The 21,189-nt window shown below is 40.4% G+C and overlaps 1 protein-coding gene across 4 annotated transcripts in view; it reads left to right on the top strand.

Annotated features, from left to right (window-relative positions):
- Positions 1-21,189, top strand: part of Lrrc28 (leucine rich repeat containing 28) — a 132,438-nt gene that overhangs the window by 40,164 nt on the left and 71,085 nt on the right. The gene's annotated exons all lie outside the window — the stretch shown is intronic.

The raw sequence follows: 21,189 nt of genomic DNA, 5'->3' as shown, positions 1-21,189 counted from the left end.
CTGGCAGACTCTTCAGCAAAGCAGGAAACTTTAAACTGTCTTCTTGTATTGGCAGTCAGTCACTTTTTTTGTGTCTGCAGACTGTCTGGCGGACTCTTCCATGAAGCAGGAACTCTGTAGCAATGTCCATCTTGAATCAGCAATCACTTTTCTGTGGGTTCTGCATGTCCAGTTTATACAGCATAAAGTCAAATAGTCTAGACAAGAGCAATATCTTGTCCAAATGGCTAGTCTTGCTATATTGGAAGTAAACTCCATAATGAGTTTCTTCAGTGTCCATCTTCATCTTCCTTTCTGATTCAGGTGGTGTTTCCAGGAGCATTTATGTCTCACTGTCAAGAAAAACCCTAAACCATTTTAAATGCCATATTCTGTAGGTCTTTGAAAGGTTTGAAGAATACCTATTCATCTTAAATACATGTCTATATATCTAGAAATCCTAACTAACTTAACTATAAGTTTTGACTATTATAGGTAGCTATCTAAAATCTGTACTAAATTATATATTACATTTCTGAGTTATATAAACACAACATCTAAACAAGAGGAGAAATATACTTAATCACAAAATTGACCTTAAATTGTATCAATAAATGAAAATCCATTCCAAAACAAAGTATTCATAGCTATACCATAATCCCCTTTTTAACCTTTAAAAAGAATTGGCTGTGATCATTAACCATTTATAACCAAGTCCATTTAAATGAAAACAAACATTTATAAACAATATTTGGGAATTTGGGCGTCATTCTTTCCAAACTGCTTCCTGCTTTTATGGGGATCCTAAGAAGATGCAGAAATCCTGGCTGTAGTCTGCAAGGCTGCCTTGTTCAAGCTGTTTTGAATGTTGGATCACCCAGGAACGCTGTTTCAGGGGGTCTGGCTTGCTCAAACCACATTAGTCTGGAAGGAATCCATAGCTTTTCATTTTCTGTGGAAACAAAAATAGAAATCCTTTTCCCCAGTAACTTGTCCTTGAACTTACATTTTTGAGTCAAAGCATTTTTAAAATATATAAATTGGATTGATCCAGCAGCATTTGCTTTAACAGTTGTTGTTGTTTCCTCAGCAGTCAAAAGATACACAGACAGTATAACACCATACAGTAACCAGATTCTCTCTGAGCTTTTCATCTTTACATGGCTTTATTATTACTCTGTTTCTTTTACTTTTTATTTTTTATTTTTTGAGACAGGGTTTCTCTGTGTAACTCTTATCTGTCCTGGAATTCACTCTGCATTCCAGGTTTACTTTGCAATCACAGAGATCTGCTTGCCTCTGTCTCTCAAGTGCTGGGATTAAAGGCGTGTGCCACAACACCCAACTCTTCTTTGTCTATTTAAAACCATTTTATTCTTTTTTTCTATGTCTACACATATTTTAAAACACACTGTAAACCTTTAGCTTTTACTTAATGTGAATCTGTCTTTATTGTAAATCTTTATCTTTTTGTAGCCACAAGTCTTTATCTGTTAAACAACAACATTGCTAAAATGAAAGTCATTGTTGTTTCTGCCGAGGTTTATCAAAGATGGCGGCGATTATTTTACTGCCAACAGTGAGAGCTGTGCTCACTGCCTTGGTCTACACTGCTATCCAGCCCATGCTGCCCGCTTGGAGATGTGGTCCCTGTCATTGCCAGCTCTCATACACACCAATGAATTGTTAGCAGAGTTTCTTAAAAGCCTTGTGGTTTTTTGCCGCTTATGCTGAGTCAGGAAAACTCTCCTAAAGGATCCGCACAATCTGCTTGTCTCTCGCAAAATGCTGCTACCAAGAAACCTTGCTTGTCTCTGCTTTTTTGTTTCTAAAACCCCTTTTTAAGCTTTTGTTAAATTTTAAGTGGAAGTCCTTACTAGCCACGTGGGCACCATATGTAAGGAGTATGGTTTTTCTGCCCGCCCGGTCTTGTCCTGCCGCCGCACCAGCCCCAAATAACACAGTATGTGAAGAATTGCCGAAAACTCTTCTGAGGACTAATCTACGGATGAATGGAATGTGAGTAGAGCCTTGCAGCATGTTCTTTGTATTTCTCTTACAAATTAAAACATTTAACATTCTATACATATGAGTATTTTTATGAATGAAGTATATTTAAATACTTTATTATTATGTGAGAGACTATGATGTGTGGGTACGTGAAGTGTGTGGAAGTTGGAGTGACTTTTTGGAGTTAGATCCATCTTAAACCCTTATGTGTGTTCCAGGGAGCAGACTCCAGTCATCAGGTTTTGTAGCAACCACTGTTAGCTACTGATCCATCTCATTGGCCCTGCCACTAATTATACAAAGTAAACAGATTTTATTGTGACCAATTTTTTTTCCAGTTTTTAAATTAGCCATGGGTTTCATTGAGCCATTTTCATTCACACACATATTGTTCTTATTGGCCCCTACCCTCTACCTCCCACTCTGCTTATCTCTTTCCTCGCCTCCAAGTAGTCCCTTCTGTTTTCATATCACATATTTATTACCGCTCTTGCCTTCATGTATGTCCCCTGTATGTGACTTCTTTCACTGAGAATGGTTTTGAGTGGCATTTATGCTGTTGCACATATCTATACTTTGTTCTTTTTGTTTGTTTGTTTTGTCTCAGAGTAGTGTTTCTCCTGATAAGCATACAGGTTTTTCAAATATTTATATGCATAAAGCTAATAGAACATAACAGAACACTGCTTTTTGTGGACAAACCTTTTTATTTCTCTGGGGTAAAGTATCTCAAGAGTGGAAAAAGTTGTTGCTCCATAGGATAAATGCACATTTAACTTTGTAAGACGCTTGCTAGCAGACTTTGGAGTTGCCTCCCAGTTGTCATCCTCCAGTGTGCAGGAGCCCCAGCCCACTCCTCCCAGCCTTCACCCTCAGGCAGCCAGGCAGTATAAGCCCCTTGCCTCTCTCTCTTCCCAGTGTGGTCCTGTGTGTTTCCTCTGCTTATTTTTAGCAATGCTGAAATAGTTGCTTTATTTTGTATTTAGTTTGTATTTTTCTCTTGCCTGAGAGTGACAAGTACCTTCTTGTGTGTTAATGGGCTATTCAGAACCTTTCCTTTCATTTGTAGGAGATAGCTTCCTGTTTTACATGTTGGTGACTGACTTTTTCAATTGCTGAGGAATTTTTTTCGGTCTGCCCCTTGTTCCAGTCCCAGGAGAGCTCTTCATGTTGTCCCACTATGGCCTGTATTGGCTTCTCTGTATTCTGAAGAGTTTTTGCCTCCTAGAAGTTTATCTTGGCTTACTTATTATCTCCATCCCCCAGTTTTCCCTAGCTAAAAGCTTCTAGTACCTTGGGAAAATTGTGTGTGTGGGGGGAGGGAGCTTGCACCTTTCAGCCAGCTGTTCATAGCTGGACTGATTTCTCATTAGTTTTTGTCTGGGGCGGATTTCTTTTCCTCCCTTTCTTTTAGTCAGGGAATAGCAGCCAGGGATTTCTTTTCTTTTAAAATGGCCTTGTCATTTATTAAAGTAAGCTTTAGGATAATTGCTGCCTCAATTGCCAGTGAATTTTAAGAACTATGATTGCTGGGTTGTGGTGGTGCTCATCTTTAATCCCAGCACTCGGGAGGCAGAGGCAGGCGGATCTCTGTGAGTTTGAGGCCAGCACGGTCTACAGAGGGAGTTCCAGGACAGCCAGAGCTACACAGAGAAACCCTGTCTCAACCCCCCCCCAAAAAAAAACAAAAACAAAAACAAAAAACTATGATTGTGTAGCATATCCATCTTGTTCTGGTTACTAACAGGAGTGTGGTGATCTCTTAGGACTTATATTCTTATTTTGTTTTTTTCTCTTCTCTATTATCTTATAATTTTGTGTGCATAGATGTTTTGCCTGCATATATGTCTGTGCACCTATGTGTGCACTTCCTGCAGAAGCCAGAAGAGGACATTGGATCTCCTAGCCCCATGTGAGTTCTGAGGCTAGAACCTGGGCCCTCTGAAGAGCAGGGAGTGCTTATAAATGCAAAGCCATTGCTTCAGCCCCTTCTTAACTTTATTTTATAGTATCTGTGTGTCTATGTGCATATGAGTGCAGGTGCCAACACTGTTCAGAAGAGGATGTCATACCCCTTGGAGCTAGAGTTGCAGGTGGTTGTGAGCTATCTAACCTTTGTGCTAGGAATCAAACTTGGGTCCTTTGTAAAAACAGTTTTTAACTGCTGAGCCATCTCTCCAGCCCAAATTTAAAATTTCTTTTGCTGTCTTTTTCCTTCCACCTGTGGGTCCTGGGGATCAAACTCATGTCCCCAGACTGGTAAACAACTTTAACCAGTTAGCCATCTTGCCATCCCAGTGTCTCTATTTTGAAATTGTCCTTCCCACAACTGGCCAGGGTAGGTTGTGGTTCTTCTGTGTGTCCTAGCTGTTTTCTTCTGGAATACTTGAATATGTTTCAGATTGCATTTATTTCCTGTGATAGTTTCTGTCTTGGACTCACAATATGCATCCTGAACTTACTATTCAGGAGATGCTGTACTCCTTAGTGTCAAGTAAGACCCTGACAGTAGCATGTTCTCATGTACCTGCTTCCTCGGTGCTCTTAGGTCAGGCACATACACTTTGTATATATTAAAATGTGCATAAGCTCTTCATTCTTTTCTCTAGATGTCTTTGTGCTGTTTGCATTTCTCTTTAGCTTGAAATACTTCCGTAGCTATTTCCTGTAGTGCAGGTGTATGTGGGGACAATGAGCTGTCTCAGGGGGCTTGTGTGCTTGCTTTTGTTGTAGTCAAAAAGTTATCTTTGTTGTTTTGTTTTGTTTTGTTTTGTTTTTTTGATTGTGGAATTTTGAGTTGGCTAGATTCCTTTAAGGGTGACTTTCCATTTTCTCCTGCCCTCCATTGCATTTGATGAAAAATCCTTTGTTAATTTATGCCATTGCTCCTATGAACGGTTTTTACTATTGCTGCATGAAGGTATTTTTCATTAACTTTGGTATCACAGTTTATCTGTGATGTGTTTCAGTGTAGGTATAGAAATAATTATCTTTCTTGTTCTTTCTGTTTTTTAAATTTCCACCATGGAAAGACTTCTGTCATTTCTTCAAATATTTTTCTGCATCACAATATCTCTTTGTAGAACTTTTTTAGATGTTAGATTGGTTGCTATTTTCTACATATCACTAGAACTTTGTTCTTTGTTGTTATGTCTTTGTCATTGTTGTTTTTAATGTTTTAATTAAAATACAATTACATCACTTTTCTCCTTCCTTTTCTCCCCCTCCCATGTTCCCTCTCAAGTTGATAGCTTCTTTTTCTTTGTAGTGTTACATACACCACACACAAAAACACCTATATGTGTGTGTATGCACATACATACATTACTACAACCAGTTGAGTCCATTTCTGTTGATGTGTGTGGTTTCAAGGTTGACCATTCTGCATTGGACAACCAATAAAGGGGCTCATTCCAGAGACAGCCTACTTCTCCTCCAGCAATCATTAGTGCCTCTAATTCTTTGTGGTGAGACAAAGTATTGTCGAATTATGGTTCTTGCAATGTTTCCTCCCCCTCTTCTGTGATGTTCCCTGAGCCATGGAGACAGGAGCTATGATGTAGATGTAGCCACTGGGGCTGGGCTCCCCATGATCTCTGCATTGTGTCCAGTTGTGGTTTGCTGTGATGGTCTCCATTTGCTGTAGAGAGAGGCTTCTTTGCTAAGGCTACACTTACCAGTGGGTGTAAGGCTAAGATTTAGACTGTAGGGTAAGGAATCATGCTGGTCTAGCAAAGTGGTGGTAGTAGAGGCTTTCCTAAGGCTCATGTCCCACTAGCTCTGAGAAGCCTCCTGTGTTTCCAGAAGCAGGCATGATCTCTCTCCTGTTGAGTGGTCCTTGGGTCCAGTTAGAAGCTGTTGGGTGGCATGTATCTATCACCTTGTCTTCTACCCCACCCTCTTTAGGCTCTGCGGCCTGCTCTTCTGCTTCTCCACTAGTCCACCCGATGCTAAAGGGAAACAGCTGTGGCTTATAGGCAGCAAGTTTCCCTCATGGTTCTGCAGGCAGTGAAGTCTAAAACCCAGGTGCAGCAGATCTGGGGTCTGGGAAAGGCTGCTTCCTAGTGTGCAGGCAGAATGGCATTGTCTCACTGTCTTCTCATGATTGAAGAGGCTCTAATCCCTTTCACAAGGCCTCTCTCTCTGTAGCTAATGTCTTCCTAAGCGCCCCCACCCCCCTGCAAGACCATTGCTTTGTGAAGGGTTCCTTATCCTGCATTTTCTAGGGGTTCTGTTTGCCTGGAACTCTGCCTTCTGGCTTTTCAGCTTTGTGATGCTGGGTTATTTGCCTTCCACTTTTTTGTTCCATGGCCTAGAGTGTGCTGCTTGTCAGGAAGCCAGGCCCATCATGGACTTCACCTCTCATTCCCCAGTTTCAGGGTCATAGTTTAGTGTGGTGTGGTCGTCGCCTCAGACAGCTGTCCCCATGCCCTTTGATTACTTTCATTCTGTTGCAGTGCCAAGTGAGTCTGATTTGGTTTCCCTGCCATGCCTGCCATCAAGATTTCTGTTCAGTATTATTGTATGATTTCTCATGTTTGCTTACCTTCAGTCATGTGTATTCTTAAGTTTGGAACACTTGAAAAACATTTATATAAAATGTCACTTAAATTAAATTTAAAATTAGGTTACTTTTTTTCTGATCACTGCACCAACCCTGTAACATTATTTGCTTTTGAATAAATCTAAACTGATATCCTCTCGATGGCTTTTTCTAACTTGATACAGAGTCAGATCATATATTGTGATGATAAACATTAACATAACTGCAAGTAAAGTATTATTGGGGGAAAAGCCCCCATCAGAGCAGGCACACTCACTGGATACTCTGTGGTTCACTGTTGTAAAGACCACAAAGGCCAGTGATATTGGACAAGCAGAGAAACTAGCTAACCCTCAAGGCAAGCATGCCTGTTACTGTTGTGACCATCAGTTCCCTAGAACTCCCGTGGGAGGCCGTTATGGTGACAAACAACACAAATGACCAGGCGCCTACAAAGACGGTGCTTGCATCTGGCTTATAAATCAGACTATTTTTTTTTTTAAATGCTTTAATCCTTGAAAAGCTGTTTTTGCATACCAAAAAAGGAAGGGCTTTTTAGCTCAAATTAAAAACACGAACGGATTGTACTGTAGTGGATAAAAGCATTGTACGAGTACAGAGCTGTGTCCTTCATGTTACCAGCACACACAGCTGTGTCCTCCGTATTATCAGTGGAGATTGTTCCTGAAACTCAGCTTTCAAATGTGATTTTTTTCCCCCCTTATTTTTTTTTTCCAGTTGTCCCCGTTGCTCTATTGAGCTTTGGTTTAGTACCATCCTGTCGCCGACCTTTGGGCAGCTTTGACCACTGGGCTCACTGGTCACTTGCAGGCAGAGGCCGCAGAAGACCCAGTGCTCAATCCTCTGGGCTCCCTGTTGCTTGCCACACTGCTTGTTGCATTTTATTGACACAGACTAACCAACGGTGGCAGGTTGTGGCAGGAGCTACCTCGGGTTCCCGGTATTGATCAACTTTCTAAGATGGCTGGGTGGCCTAGGAACACTGGGTCCAAGGGACTTCATTATCTATACCATTGAGCCCTCCTTTCAGCTGTGTAGCAGTCAACAACTCAAAGCAGCCCTTTTGGAAATCTCAAAATACAAAGTACCATATTGTTTCCACTGTGTCCCCAGTAATTTGTCTCTTTACCCCGTATTAGTGTCCTTAATTGCACATTATCACAGGTAATGGTGTCCTGCCTCCCACCTCTGTTGTTGAAGATGCATGCATCTGAGGAATGGTTCCTCGATGACATACACCTCCAGTGTCACCAGGCCACCTGCTGTGGCCAACACTGTCTGTTGACACACTGACTCTGAGATTTACAGTTTCTCTTGCTTTACGAGCCATGTGCATTAGATCAAACTTGCTGTGTATTAGAGAAAGTGGGAATCTGAATCTAGGCTGCAAAGGACAGGATATTTTACAGTGCCTTTCAAAGAAGAGGCTAGACAGACCGGGGAGAGAAGTATTGGATATAATAGGATAACTAGTTATGATTTCAGCAGAGAGCTGAGAAAAAGTTGCCCATTTTGAAAACAGCAGAAGGGGCAACAGCTCGCAGTCTTCCTCAGTCTTCCTAAGGTCGCACTGAGAGCTTGTGCTCTGAGTGGCCGTTATGACTCACAGTTGGTGGCAGGCACATCAGCCCTTCAGGAGCACACACCTCCATAGCATAATCAGGTATACATGGCTTATGCAAATATTTTATTTAGGTGTTTATATAAAATTATCTTAGTATACTGGATTAAATGAAACACATAACTTTCTCAGAAAAAAAAAAAAACATGGAACTAAGGCTTTTAAATTTTTTAAATATACTTTTATAAACTTTGACAATTTGGCCAAAAGTGGAGGATAAAAATGGCCATTAAAATTCTTCTAAAGAAAAAAAAAAATGTTCTATCCTTCTCAGCGTGGAATACAGAAAATAATTCCTTTTTAGGAAAGGTGTGAAGGGAAATGGTGAAAAACTTGCCAAATGTCTCAACAAAAAAAGTTCATTGTGACAGCATTTTAAAAAAAAAAAAAAAAAAAAATTTAAAAAGGCAAGAGAAGCAAAGTTGGTACCTGAGACTCAACGCCTCTGCCAAGGCACACGGAGTTTATGCACATGGACCCTTCCTCTGTGGAGAAGCATCAGCACAGCTAGTGTCATAGTCAGAGCCCCACACTCAGTGCTCAGTCTGCATGCGAGTAATTGTTACAGCACAGAGCTTCTCCAGCTTGATGCTGTGTAGGGACTGCACTGATGCTACTGAGGTCAGCTCCCAGATGGTCATGGCATCTGCCTTTAATCCCAGTACTCTGGAAACAGGCAGGCGAGTTAGAGGCCAGCCTGGTCTACAGAGCAAGTTCCAGGGCAGTCATGGCTACACAGCAAAACCCTGTCTCGATGCAAAAAAAGTGAGAAAAAAAATAAATAAAAAACATCCAACTACAAGTGTGTAAGCGGTTTGTAGAAGCAGGCACAGATCTTCTGGTGTGCATCAGGCACTGCATACAGATGAACCAGAGTTCTCTCAGACTTGATGAAATGCTTCCCTTGTTAAAATAAATTGTATAAGCAGCTGTGTCTGCTATGATAGAAGCCTGTACCAGCTTTATAACCATTTCTTAATATTGAAAACCAAGAAGTCAGAACATTTTTTTACTGCCTGATGAATACAGAAGTGTTCTTAATTCTCTGGGGTGATTTTTCTTGAGGATAATGAAATGTGTTTCCTTAGGTACAACCTGTTCATGAGGCCTCAGAGAGTGAGGCCTAAATCAGCTTCCAGGATTCTAGAGGTAGCATGGAGCAGTTCCTATCAAACTGATCTTTTGGCAGAACTTGTATCATTTTTATTATAAAGAACTTTTAGGTATTATACATGGCTTTCCTATGTTAGTAGTGTTTGATGTGTTGCATTATTAACCAAGCCATGAAAACAAAGTACATTTGGGTGTATAAACAAGGATTATATTCTCATGCTGTGCTGGCTTTGTCAGTTTGGCACAGTCTAGATTACCTTGGAAGGCAGCGTCCGTGAAGACGGGTCTAGATTAGGGTGGTCTCGGGTTTACCCTGACTACATTCTGACTGGGGGAGCACCTGCCCCCATGAGTGAAAGCAGAGCACTTGCATCAATGCATTACTGTCTGCTTGTGACTATTGCTTCACGCTCCTGCCTTGGTTTCCCTGCACTAGTGGACTCTAACTTGGAATTGTGAGCTAGAGAAACCTTTCTCCCTTCAGTTACTTTGTGGGGATATTTTATCAACACAGAATGCATACTTATTTTATGACAGCTTAAGTTAATTTTTCTGCCTTGACATCAGTATACTACTTCTGCTGGTTGGTCACAGTGCTAGAAAATTAGTTTCCTGTCAAACTTTACAATTGAAGAAAACAGAACTGGGAGCATATATAGAAAAAGTACATATATCTTTAAGAGGAATGTTTTCAGTGTGTGAAACAATGCGTTTTGTATTTCATTTGTTGTTTGGACCCATTATTTGAAGTGTAATTGTTGTTTTATTTCATCTGCAAATTGTGTCTTAACCCTGTTAAAGGTTTCAATTTAAATCTGATGATCTATTCTGTAAGTGATTTTATGGTTAATGATTATTTTAATGAATGAAAAGCCTTACAATTTGCCTAGGAGTTGATGTAATGAGAAGCAATTAAAGAAATGCAGTTTGATATTGCTTGTTAGCAACCCTTCCCAGCACGCTTAACAGTTGGCATTGAAGTTCTTTGTTTAATCTTTCAAATCACCGTTTTCATCAGATGCTTTGATGATTTTACAGCAGTCTCAGTTTTCTCTGAGCATTTGTTTATAGATTTAAAAAACCAAACAAACCATAAAACCTTGGTGTGGAGACTAGCTGCCTCAGTGAAAAAAGGCGTCAGGGATGAATGTCCTTACATGCCACTGACAAATGCCACAAGGAAGTTGCTTCTTGCCTGGGTCTGCTGACACCCTGCTCTTCAAGTGATCTGGAGAGAGTTAAAGCCTGGCATCTTGCTATGGTGGGTTTGAAATGCCCCACCCCCCAGCCACCGCCCCCAGAGTGATGGGCTGAGGATTTGGCCTCTAGCTCATGGGACTCTTGAGAGGCAGTGGAAGCCAGAGGAGACCTGGCCTACTTGGAGGAAGTGAGTTACTGGGAGCATGTCTTTGAAGGGTGAGTCTTGCCCCCAGCCCCACCCCCTCTCTTGTTTCCAGCTGCCATAAGGGGAGCAGCTTTGTTGTAGAACATGCTCCCTGCCATGATGCTCAGCTGGCCACAGCACAGAAATAGCAGAACCCCATGACCGTGGAGTGAAACTTCTAACACCATGGCCTGAATTAGTCTTTCTTCAAGTGGATTTTCTCCACTGTTGTGTCACAACAGTGGACAGCACAGACCTATTTTGGTGAAATTTTCCTTGTGGTCTGAGGACAGAGGATGGCTTGCTCAGAGATAGATTTATTTACTGTATGGGATAGGATTCTGTGGCATCATCAGAGCTATATTTTACAGAGATCAAATCTCTCACTTAATTAGCTATCTGTCATATCTCTCAATTAAAGATCAAGCCTGGTAACATGACTCAGCAGATAAGGGTACTTGCCACCAAACTTGAAAACCTGGATTCAGTCCCCAGCGTCCTCGTGGTGGAAAGGGCAGAACTGGTTTCCACAGATTGTCCTCTGTATGTCCGTATGTCCACTATGGAACGTGTGCCCACACATATACTCACAGACAAATAAATACACTGATTTTAAAGAACCAAATATAGTGTTTGTGTGCACACATGTGCATGCCTGAGTGTGTGTAGTGTATACATACATACATACATATGCTGTTTAGTGAGACATTAGCTATACGCTGTAGACTTAAGTGAAAGGAAAAGGTGATGCTTTATTTATGGCTGCTAATATAATAAAACCAGTTTTCATGATTCAATACTTACTAATACTTACACCTGTCTTGTGTTTAAATATCTTTTCTAGAATGTTGTGGCTGTATTGCTGTACTGTTGTTGGTTTGCTTTAGATCTATGATGACATTGTTTTTGAGCTTTATCCATAGAGCTATTTACATTTCCTGTACTTGGAATTCCATGGAATTCTAAGTACTGTAAATGTTTAATAAATTTAAGGTGACTTGGGCCTGGGTATGTATGTCACTAGTAGAGGGTTTGCCTAGAATGTGGGTTCAGTTCCTAGCACTGCCTCTTCCTCCAAATAAATAAATTTTTTTTTGTTTCTGTTTTTATTTTATTTTCTTGTGTGGTAGAGAGGTTTTAACTCATGAGTTCTGAGAGCTGTCTCCCACTAAAGTTCCACATCCATGAGATAAAATGAAATTTGAAAATTTGCTTGTACTCCTAAAAGATATAGTACAAGGATATGATGGATAAATAAAGTCTGTTTTGTGACCACACCTTAAATTTGAACTACTTCTGAATTAAAAACACTTCAATTATAAGTAGCGCAACTAGAAATAAAACCCCAATTCCCTTATTCCCAACACATTGTCTATAGCTAATTTACAGTCTGTCATCTGTAAAATTCTTTTCTCTGTACAGGACATTGAATAGTCTTTTTAGTAATATGTTGTTAAACTTTATGGCAGTACCAGTAATTTTGTTTCTGGCATGAGTTAGTAATTAAATTTTTTCCTAATGATTTTAATAACTTGATTGAGGTATCACTTATATACTATAAAACACACCATTTTAGAGACATGGTTGATGTTTTTAAAAATACACACAGATTTAAGAACTCTCTCTGTACTCCGGTTAAAACATTTCTAGTGGTTCCAGGTTCCATTGTGCCTGTTTGCTGCCAAGCGCACCCTGACCAATCTCTGGTCATGCATGCTGTCTCTGTTGTTTTGACGTTTTCCAGATTTTTCACCTGGATGGAATCATGTGACATGCAACCATTCTGTGTGGCTGAATGTATACACTGTCATAAAACACGAGTCTTACTAGTTAGTTACTTTTCACTGCCAAATAGTATTTTCACATACAAAGGAGCTGTATTTGTCTGTCAGTTGGTTGTAATTTAGATGGATTCTGAATACTGTTGCTGTGAACATTTGTAACCAAGGTTTTTGTGGACTATGTTTTCCTTCCTCTTCCACCAATACCTCTGAGTAGAATTGCTACTGGGCTACATGGTGAGTGGGTTTTTGACTAGAAGAAGTTTCTAAACTGTTTTCCCAAGTGACTCTGCCATTTACATTCCTGATAGCAACTTTGAAGGTTCTCATTCTCTCTTATCCTTGTTAACATTTGGTACATTCCCTCTCTCCCACTGTACTTGTTCCACTGACCAGGTAGTAGAATCTTTTTGCAGCTTTGGTTTGCATTTTACTACTAACTAAAGACTAATATACTTGATGTGTTTACTTGCCATTTTTTTTTTTGGAATTTATTTTGGATATTTAACCATAAAGTAGTTGATTGGTTCTTTTTAAACCTTTGTCTTCCTTGTGTGCATGTGGCTTCTTAACGCTTGTATCAGACATATTCTTTGAGAGATAGTCTCTCAGTCAAGTCTAGAGGTTGTCACTGTGGCTGCTCCCTCTAGCCAGCAGCTCCAGGTGTGTCTGTGTGCCTGGGATGGCATTACAAGTAAACTACTGTAGTTAAATGTTTTTCTTTGTCCTAATGGTCCCCCTAGATCGGTTTCTCTCCTGCTCGTGGGTTCCTACATTTGCTTATGAAGTAATCACTCAGAGGCTAATGACTCAGGCTTATTACTGGCTAGCTCTCTCTTATAAATTAACCCATATTTACTAATCTGTGTATTGCCACATGGCTGTGTCTTACTGGTAATGTTTTGGCATCTTACTTCTACAGCAACTCCATGGCATCTGCCTTATTCTGCCTTCTTATTCTCCATAACTCTGTTTTGATTTCCTGCCTAGCTATATTCACCCTGGCCATTAGTCAAAACAACTTTGTTCATCAACCCATAAAAGCAGCACATGTTTGTAGCATACAGAAGGACATCCCATATCAAGCTGCCACACCTACCTGCATAGATGTGCATTGATGGCTTCATATGCTGAGCCATTTCACAGCCTCTAGTTATTTGTGTTCTTGATATTGCATTGTAAGATTTCTTTGTATATTCTAAAGTTCTATGTTCATTTGGGTGTTAGAGCATCGTGTTTACTCAAAAACCTAGGTTTGTAGTTCCCACACAGCTGAAAACTTTAAATGTGATGAAATTTTATTAGCTCATTAATGAGGAAATTGATCCGATGTTGTAACTCTTTCAAAGAAAAATCCACAAATGGACAAAATAGCGATGAGTAATACTAAAATACATGTTGTAATACCCAGAGTTGGTTTTCTCTGTGGGGCCAAAGGTAATATACCTCTTCCACCAGAGATCACATACACATATGCTTGTAAACAAAGATGATTTTATATCGTCAGTTATCTATAACTCAGAGTTGTAAAATAGCTTTTGTAGAATCCAGATCAGCCTGGAAGAATGAAGATGCAGACCAAGTCAGAGGTTGTGAATAAAGTTTTGCTGGAACACAGCCACATCCATTCTTATATATACTGTCATCCATGGCTGCCTTCATGCTGAGGCAGAGTTGGTATATAGTCTGCAACAACTAAAATGCTTCCTTACATGCCCCTATTCTTGTCTGCACGAAGACCCTTTGTCGATAGATGACCTGGAAATGTTTTTACTTAGTCTGTGGTGGTTTGTGTTTATATTTTAATGATTTTTTTAAAAAAGAGCAGACATTTAAAAGTTTAATGATGCTAAGTTTATCGTTTCTATTTTGTATATTGATGGTATAGTTAAGAAATGTTTGGCAAACTCTAGATCCTATTGTGTAAGCCTTAGCTGTAGTTTGGTCTCCTTCGTGTATGTCTGCAATCTATTTCTAATTACTGTGTGTGCTGTATGTAAGGGTTGGAGCTGCCCCCCCCCCACACACACACATAGCTGTTCCTGCTCAATTTGTTGAAAAGGGTATGTCTTTGTAAATTACCTGGTTTTTCTGCCCAATGTTGGCCATCCATCAACCTAGAGACTTAATTGTAGAAGCCATTCTGTTCCTTTGCTCTTTAGTGCCCTGTGCCCTGATTACTGTAGCTTTAAAGTAGGGATTTTAATGAACCTGTGAAAGCTGTGCAACTATTTTCTTCTTCTTCTTCTTCTTCTTCTTCTTCTTCTTCTTCTTCTTCTTCTTCTTCTTCTTCTTTCTTTCTTTCTTTCTTCTCCTACTCTTCCTCCTTCTTTTGTTATTGTTTATTTATTTGTTTTTGGATTATTTTTGAAGCCCTTGAATCTTTTAAGATTTAATTTATATTTTATGTGTGTGAATGTTTGCCTGCATGTATGTAGTGCAGCATGTGCATGCCTGGTGCCTCAGAAGCCAAGAGGACTCCTGAGACTGGAATTACAGGTTGTTGAGAGCTATCGTGTTTCAAACTGAAACTCTGTCCTCTATAAGAACAGCAAATACTCCTAACTGCTGAGCCGCCTTTCTAGCTCCTCATTTGTCATTTTCTGACACTTCCGTTCATGTGTTTCTTTATGTGCGTATGAATTGTATGAAGAAGATGAAGATTAGGGCCTACAAAGGACCTTTTATCAAACTGGTCTGTAGAGATCATTATACTGTATAATGTTAATCACCCAATCTCTTATTTTTGCTTATCTAAACACTTGTCCCTATTCCGCACAACAGCACAGGGACAGTGATGGAGTAGATCAGGGAGGTCCAACCTGATCTCATTGCCTCTAGCAATGAGGGGCAGCACAGGCTTGATATGGAATGGCCCAGCCCCTTCTCATGGGCCTGCCTTGGATGACCGGATTGTAAGGATGGGAGCTGAATGATGCAAGCAACAGGCTCCGGGTTTGGATACATGCCAGGTCACCTTTGTCCATTTTGAACTACTATAGATGCCATGTAAGTACATCAGAGTTAGTAGAGGAAAGCATGCCAACCCATCAGGAGTTGTTGTAGAACTCACTTTGTTGTGTTAGAAGGTGGGTAAGAAATGCTCACGGTGACTAGATTTCAGGGCTTTTTACCACACTCAGACATTGTCAATCTTCTGTGATTTTTAAATCTGGTGCTTAAATTCATAAACCGTGAAAAATATGGACTGCATAGTAAATACACGTTCGATTTTCTTATTTTGCAGAACCAAAGTATAATAAACAGGACTCTGAAATTTATGAATGTTTAACAGTGTTTATAGTGGAAATGCTTTTCAGATGTACTTGGAACTAAAACACTCCCAAACACCTTCAGAATTCAGGCATTAGCTTTTGTGAAATATAAGTGTGATTTTTTTTTTTTTAAATGGTTTAGGGAATGCTAATTAATAGCTATGGTCCTTTCTAAAACCTTGTGATATGTTGACTAGAGACCAATAAAGGTTGGGAAGAGGAAAATTACATATTTTTCCCTCTGTATTTTCACCATTTATAAAGTAACTATTTTCTTAAATCCATCTCTGTTTTCCAAGTCTCCCTGGCTGCTCCACCCCCCACCCCACCCCCACCGCCTTCATCTGAATTCTACAGACACTGTGGCTGTCTTTGTAAAGCTGTGATGGACTTCACCTGTCTTCCACTGCTTGCAAACACATGGTGGAATTTTAGCATCCACCATTGAGACTTTGAGACCCAAGTGCTGGTTTATTTTCAACATTGGGATGAAGGTTGTTCCCAAAGAATGCTCTGTTAAATGCTTGGGTTTCTCTTTTTTGTCTTCATTTAATTATTTCTAGTATTGCTCCTTATTAGGCTAAATTACTTTGGTATCTCTAATTAAAAATTAAATATCTTCTAATGATCTGGTTTTTAAGAAGACTCGCAAGCTAATGATGCCGAGCCTTTTTAGTTTGTTGTTGGCCCAGACATTGCCTACTTTAGTTTCCTAATTTAGTAACAGAACTAAAACTATTCAAGACCTGGCAGGTTTGGTATGCAGGCGCCCAGCCAGGAAAAGCGTGGGTTTCTTAAGCAAATGGACACTTGGGGATTTGAGGAAAACACAGCTTATGTTACATGAGCTCTGCACTTCACAAACCCCTGACTATTTAAAGGAACTCAGCTAAGCTGCTGCCACACACACCAAGTCTGTTTTCCTAAAACACACAAAATGATAGCTTCCTTTTCCAAAGTTAAAATTGCCTTTCATACTGGTGTTTTAAATTTCTCATAACTAATGTGTGGAAATTAGTTGTTAGTTTTATTCAGTGATTATTTTTGCTGTTGTTGTTTGCTTTTTGAGACAGGGTTTTTCTGTGTAGCTTTGGAGCCTGTCCTGGAACTTGCTCTGTAGACCAGGCTGGCTTCCAACTCAGAGATCCACCTGCCTCTGCCTCCTGAGTCCTGGGATTAAAGACCTGCACCACTATGTCCAGCCAGTGGTTATTTTCTTGTGTCTGACACCTTTTACAGAGGTGGGGTGATCTTGTGCCTGCTGTCTGCTCTGTCCCAGGAGTATCACTGGGGTTGTGAATCATTAACATTTTACTCTGGAGGCCTGGTGTGTGGTGCACACCCCTTGATCCCAACACTTGGAAGGCAAAGGCAGGTTGACCCCGTCTACACAGTGAGACCTGGGTGGGTCCACAGCAATTTTACTGGTTGGCCACTGGTGCCCAGCACACACTGGTCTTCTCTTGTCCATTGCCTCTGGGTGTGTGAGGAGAATCTTGGCCTGCTTGCTGCTCTTCTCTGTTAAACCATACTATTCTAGCCTCTCTCTTTTGAGTCAGAAGGAAGCCAGATGTCTGCCTGTTTGTAAACACTGGAGTTGGGTTATTATGAAGTATATTACATTGATAAAGAGTTTATTTTATCTCTTATAAGGCAGCCTTGGTCTCAGTGGGAAACAAAATGGATTTTAATGCATGCTTAAGTAGTCAAATTCCATCTGCTTCAGGGTCAATAAAATTCTTCATTCAAAAGAATAAATAATGATACTAATCACAAACTTCTTGAAATTTTTTCTAACTACATTTATTTATTTATTTATTTACTTACTTACTTACTTACTTACACCTACTTACCATGGAACATGTTTGGAAATCAGAGAACAACTTTGGTCCTGTGGATTGAACTCGGGTCCTCAGGATTGCTGGCAAGCACCTTTACCTGATGAGCCATCTTGGGCCCAACATCACAGATTTGTTGTCCAAAACTGTTCAGTTTACTAATTTGTAAAAGAATAAGTCAGTTTGAAGTCAGTGGTATGGGTGAAGGGGAAAGAAAAAAAAAGTCCTGAAAGTTGCCCTCTGACCCTGACTGCAACATGTGGCCGTGGCATTTGTGTGCCCACATGCATATATGTACAGATCCACACACATAACAGATGAGTAAATGATGCAAAATAAATAAATAAATATAAAAATGGCTTAAAAAATGACCTATTCTTCAACTTTGCAAATATCTGAGTAGCGTTAGTGACCTGAAAGGCCCGTGTGTGCTGAGCAACTCCGGAGGGAAGTCAACAAGTGCATGGTGACAACCACTGTCTTATCCTAACAGTCTTCCTCTGTTGAGATCAGTCTTTTATTGTCACATTGCCTTTACCAGTCCCACTCTAACAGACGATCAGTTCTAGTACAGGACCAAACATTCTGTTCACTCTTTTCTTATTTATTTATTTAATTTTGTCGTAGAGGTTGGTGGGTGGTGGCTCAGGTACATGTGAAGTCTTTCCTTTGGAATCGATCACCTTGTTTGTTCAGACAGGCTTTCTCTCTGGCATCTAGTTCACTCTGTCGGCTAAACTGGTTGGCTAGTGACCCCCATCTTCCCGTCCCTCTGTCTCTCTCCCCACGCTGGGGTGGCAGAGGCACGCTGCTGTGCCAGGCCTTTGTGTAGGTGCTGGGGCTCCATGCTCAGGTCCCCCTGTGCATGAGCAGCAAGCAGTTCACTGGCTGAGATGTCTCCCTCCCCATCATTTTTAACATGTAAATCTGTCACACAGAAAAACTTAAGATATGAAAACGTGTACTCAGTGAAACTGACTTTCTCCTTACCCTATTCTTTCGCCTTCTGGTTTATTTCTGTGCTTCTAGAGTCCATACTTCACAGAGACTGGCTCACAGGTGCTCCTGTAGCATCCTTCCCTGTACTAACCTGATGAGAGAACCCTGGTCCTGCAAGGAGTGGTCAGGAAATAAACACCATTTCTGAAACAACAGCAGCAAAAAGAAATAGCACAATTGAAGAGCTCGCAAAGGTGTGATGCACTGTTATTCTTAGTAATAAAGTCTTAGTATATGTGGTGTGGGTCATTATGAACTAGACAGAGTGGGAAGCCACTGGAGGATTTTTATCTCATGACATGCTCTCATGAGATTCAGAAAAAAAAAAAACACTAAGGAGTCTTGTAAAATAGGATCCAAGAGCAAATGCTGGGAGATGAGTTAACAGTCCACAACACTAGCCCAGCCGGGAGACGGTGGTCCCCGCTACTAGAGTGGAGCAGAATCGCTGAGGAAAAGAACTTAGATTTTAGTGCTGTATTTTATTTAGTGCTTTTGAATCTCCATGAGTCTCCCCATTTTCTTTTAGCCCAGTGGGAGGCTTTATCCTTGATTATGTGTAATGAATCTCAAGTTCTGAGGAGCTGTAAACCTTACATGGGTGACTTAGGAAGATAGAATCAAGAACAAGGTCTTCCAGTTCTCGGTCCAGAGCCCTTCTCCAAACAGCAGAAACTTGTAGTTTTTGAAAACCGTTTGATACCAGTATTTTATGGTATCAAAAAAAAAAAAAAAAAAAAAAAAAAAAAAAAAAAGAAAGAAAAGAAAAAAGAAAGAAACCAGTGTACCAGTTTCTAATATCCCCTTATTCACAGCTAAAGACAACAACACAATTTACTATCTTAGCTCCTAAGGGCATGCAGTCTGAGCACAGCGTATCTGGGTCTTTTTAGGAGTCCCACAAAGGTGCAGTTGAGTGGCCAGGGCTATGGACCCAGCTGAGGTACTGGGACCCAGCTGCAGAAGGAACCAGTTTTTATTGCAGATTCTTTAACACTGTCTCTGTGTTTGAGAATGGAACAAAAATAGTTGAATTCATATAGGGAGAAGATGTTTTGTTATGTTAGCCATGTAATAAAGGAATTCTTGACTGTTTTTTGCCAGTTGGCAAACAGTTTTGTTTTAAAAAAAAAAAAATAAAGCTCATGTCTTTTGGGGGCATTTAAGGTTTGGGGGGGATGTCATTTTAAATCTTACCTCTGCTTTGGAGTATAGATATAGTTTATCCCCTTCTATTCCAGTATCCAGGAGGTCGTATTGGATGCTGTCGTTACTTGGGCTGCCATTAATCAGTGTCCTAAGTGAATGAACTTCTCAGTAGCCACTTTCCAGTCCACTCTCTTGCCTACTGTGTAGGGCCATGCTGATGTGTTGTAGACTCTCTTGCCTACTGTGTAGGACCATGTTGATGTGTTGTAGACTCTCTTGCCTACTGTGTAGGGCCATGCTGATGTGTTGTAGACTCTCTTGCCTACTGTGTAGGGCCATGCTGATGTGTTGTAGACTCTCTTGCCTACTGTGTAGGGCCATGCTGATGTGTTGTAGACTCTCTTGCCTACTGTGTAGGGCCATGCTGATGTGTTGTAGACTCTCTTGCCTACTGTGTAGGGCCATGCTGATGTGTTGTAGACTCTCTTGCCTACTGTGTAGGGCCATGCTGATGTGTTGTGGATTTTTTTTTTTTTTCAGGCTGAACTATAACAATTAACTGTATAAGGTTTAGAAAGTAAAGTTGCTTTCTCAATGGTGCTCTGAATGTGAATTCGTACAGCTTTTCTAGTTCATACTCCAGCTTGGTTTATTACTCTGAAATAATCTTCTTTTTTGTGATGCAAATACTAAAGGAATATGTCCTTGAAAAAGTTTTGGGTTCTCTCTTCCATAATTTCTTTCCTCAGTCTGTTTCCTCATTCTTTACCTTACTTAAGAACTTCATGATGAGACTGGAGATGGCTCTACAGTTAAGTGAGTACTGCTTTTACAGAAAACTGAAACTTGGTTGCCAGTACCCAGTTCAAGCAGCTTACTACCACCTGTAACTCCAACTTCAGTGGAATTTCATGTTTCTGCCCCCAAAGCTATGTGCACACACACATATGTGCCCACACATAGCCTGTACGCATGCATATAATTAATAATAAAAATATTTTTAAAAAAAGCTTAAAGGCAAAGCATGGCACACACCTGTAATCCCAGCATTCAGGAGGCAGAGACAAGTGGATCTCTGAGATTGAGGCCAGAGTTCCAGAACAGCCAAGGCTCTGTAGAGAGACTCTGTCTCTAAAAGCAAAGGAAAAAACCCCCCAAAGCTTAACATTTAATGTGGAATTGGCAGTCTGTTTAACTCATACCAACCCTTCTTAAGAATACCAAGAAAAACTGGGCCTGGGAGAGCACTCAGATCTGAAGGTACTCATGAACTAACAAAATATTGAAACATTCCCAGGCCAAAGAGATGCTAGCCTTTAAAAGTCATTTTGCACTAAAGTAATTTTGGGTTGCTCTGCAGTGGTTCAGCTCTGTAGCAGATACTCCCAAAAGGCAGGGAATCAAACAGACTACCACAGCTATGTGCAAGACTCAAAGACAGATTGTTAGAGCATCAACAACAATGACTAAATTAGG

Source organism: Phodopus roborovskii, unplaced genomic scaffold, assembly GCF_943737965.1.
Source record: "Phodopus roborovskii unplaced genomic scaffold, PHOROB, whole genome shotgun sequence".
NCBI classification, from domain to species: domain Eukaryota; kingdom Metazoa; phylum Chordata; class Mammalia; order Rodentia; family Cricetidae; genus Phodopus; species Phodopus roborovskii.
This window is presented reverse-complemented; position numbering and strand designations above follow the sequence as displayed.